The following is a 2,393-nucleotide window of genomic DNA, read 5'->3' as shown; positions in this document are numbered from 1 at the left end:
GCTTTTTGTGCTCATTTGTCTTGTTTTGCATATTTGGTCAGTTAGAATTACAGATCGTGGTGAAATATCCAGTGGAATGTATATAACGGAGACCTTTTACAGTGATTCTTTAGAGAGCTCAATGTACACCACAAGCTTTAATACTAGTGTGCAACCATCAAGTTTCTTTTTTGTTTTGTTTTTTTAAGCTTCTTTTTTATGTACTGAATACATCGATGGTTAAGAGTACAGTACATGTTGAACTAGGGGTTTTTTTTTGCGCAGTTTGATTTTTGCATAGTAGGCATTTACACTTGCCCTTTTTATTAGCATTTATTGCAAGGTTTCTCCTTTTGGATTTACACAGAAAACTGCATGTGCTAACAGGTCTAGTTAGTTCTGAGAATCTTTGTTCAGAGAACAGCTGTTGCATGCATTAGTACAAGCTAACAAATGTGAGCCTTAAGTTTTGACATGAACAGTACATAGAAGAAGGATAACCTGGTGGGACCAAAGTTTGTGCCTTTTAGTCTTAATTTCCTGAGTGCGCAATTTTTTATTTTTTTTTTTTTTTTTAAAGCCGATCCATCATTTTATACTTCTTGAAAGTTGAGCTCATAAACAAGCTGATGTTTATCCAGTATGCAAAATGTAACGGTTACAAAACATCGTACCCCACCTCTTTTCTTCCAGAAATCTTATGGGTTTGTTTCCCACATGGATGAACTGTACATTTTGATGGTGGTTAATAAGTTCTGTATTTAGGTTTTTTTTTGGGAGGGGGGTGGTGGGTGGGGGGCTGTTTGTTTGTTTTTTTTTTTTACTTCTAGACAAATGTAAGTTTCAATATAGTTTGAACGTGGCACAATTAAAAGATCATTTTTCTAACAAAGCGGAAAGGATTGACTTTGTTGTGTGTTTGGCTTTTTTTTCTTCCTCTATCTGTCTTTCTATCCTGTATTCTGCTTTTACCTCTGTAGCATGCTCAATAAATACTTCTGTAGCCCTGTGTTCATCTTTTCTGTCTTTCTCCTTCTCTTCTGTCTTTTTCTACTTTTTTTTCTAAAAATAATAATGAATTTTAAAATGTTTGTGGAGAAAGCAAAAGGCATTTCTTTCTAAGACAATATAACAGCAATGGTGTTGTCATCTAAACTATAATTATGAAAAGTCCACATTTAGCTTTGTCAAACAGTTTACTAGCAACCCTGCTATAGATCCGGGTCAGTCGGGCACACTTGTTATATTAATTGGCATCGCATTTAGTAAAGTGAGTTCAGGGAATGCCATCTGTGATTATGGAAAAGTAGTGTTTTGTAATGCTTGCTCCCAGCCATATTCATTGAACTGGCAAACTACTTCTGAAACTTTTTTTTTTTTTTTTTCCTTTGGGCGGGGGGGTTCTCTAACATTCTTGCTGTTTTAAAGAAAAATAACCGTATGTGGGCTAGTAGGGCTCAGATTGATTACTTTTTTTTGTATCGTTAGTGAATAACAATCTTGAATCTCAAGGCTCCAGTTCACCATGCTGCATTAGAACGTGTGCCTGCCTTTACGTTTTGACTTGTCTTGTTTCTGCAGCAATTCATGTATTGGTTCATGATCAGAGTAAAATTCCAGCAGTTGCTCTTCTGGTTGGAAGCATGTTGGCCTGGCAGGAGCAGCGGTGTTGGAAGCTGTGTGTGATGAAGACAGTGCTGCAGTGGGTTTGAGTATGTGAGGACAAATGTGAGGACGATGTGATTCATCACACAGCTGGACAGCTCTGTTGCTCACACTGCTTTTATTTTGCACGCTTAAATGGAAAGACTTGTGTTCTCAATCTACCTTTATAAACAAAAAAATGACACAATAAATCAGGGCATGGTCCCAGACCAAATCAATACTTTGTCTGGATCATGAATCATGTTCTCCAGACATCTGTATCCATCCACTATCACACCAGTAAAAGGAAGCAGGTGATTTTCCCCTCTTTCTTTCTCCATTTACAGCTTTCTAGAGCTCAATAAAATGTTGGGAAAAGGAATTACTGACAGAAATGTTGAATGTGGTGTTTAGTACTAAATGTTCCTGCTACTTTATCAGCAGCTGTTAGGTCTGTCACCTAAATGGTATACAATTATACCTGGATTCAGGAATTCTGTGCAACTGGGCATTAAGGGACACTTTTTAAGGGACTGCGGTTTTAGCTGTTACTTCTCTTCATTTTTTTAGGCTACTCAGTGTCTTGGCAGCTTAATATAAGAAGTAGGATACTGCATTTAAAATATTTCCTATTTAAATAGTAATGGTTCTCAATTGGGCTCTGTTAAACTTATTCTGTTACTGTAAGTGTATGGTTTAAAGTAACGTTCAGGTGATTGATACTAAGGTGAAATTAAATGTAGTAGATGATTGTAACATATCATTTCAGA

The 2,393-nt window shown here is 36.6% G+C and overlaps 1 protein-coding gene across 2 annotated transcripts in view; it reads left to right on the top strand.

The window, feature by feature from the left end:
• The window catches only part of ptbp2a (polypyrimidine tract binding protein 2a), a 14,801-nt gene extending 13,807 nt beyond the window's left edge, over positions 1-994 (top strand). For both annotated transcript variants that reach the window (XM_017700378.2, XM_017700379.2), the window contains exon 14: positions 1-994. This exon is cut by the window's left edge and continues 595 nt beyond it. The gene's annotated coding sequence lies outside the window, so the exon portion shown is untranslated.
• Positions 995-2,393: the final 1,399 nt, after the last annotated feature.

Source organism: Pygocentrus nattereri, chromosome 3 (genome assembly GCF_015220715.1).
Source record: "Pygocentrus nattereri isolate fPygNat1 chromosome 3, fPygNat1.pri, whole genome shotgun sequence".
NCBI classification, from domain to species: domain Eukaryota; kingdom Metazoa; phylum Chordata; class Actinopteri; order Characiformes; family Serrasalmidae; genus Pygocentrus; species Pygocentrus nattereri.
The sequence above is the reverse complement of the archived record's forward strand: the minus strand, read 5'-3'. Positions and strand labels throughout refer to the sequence as shown.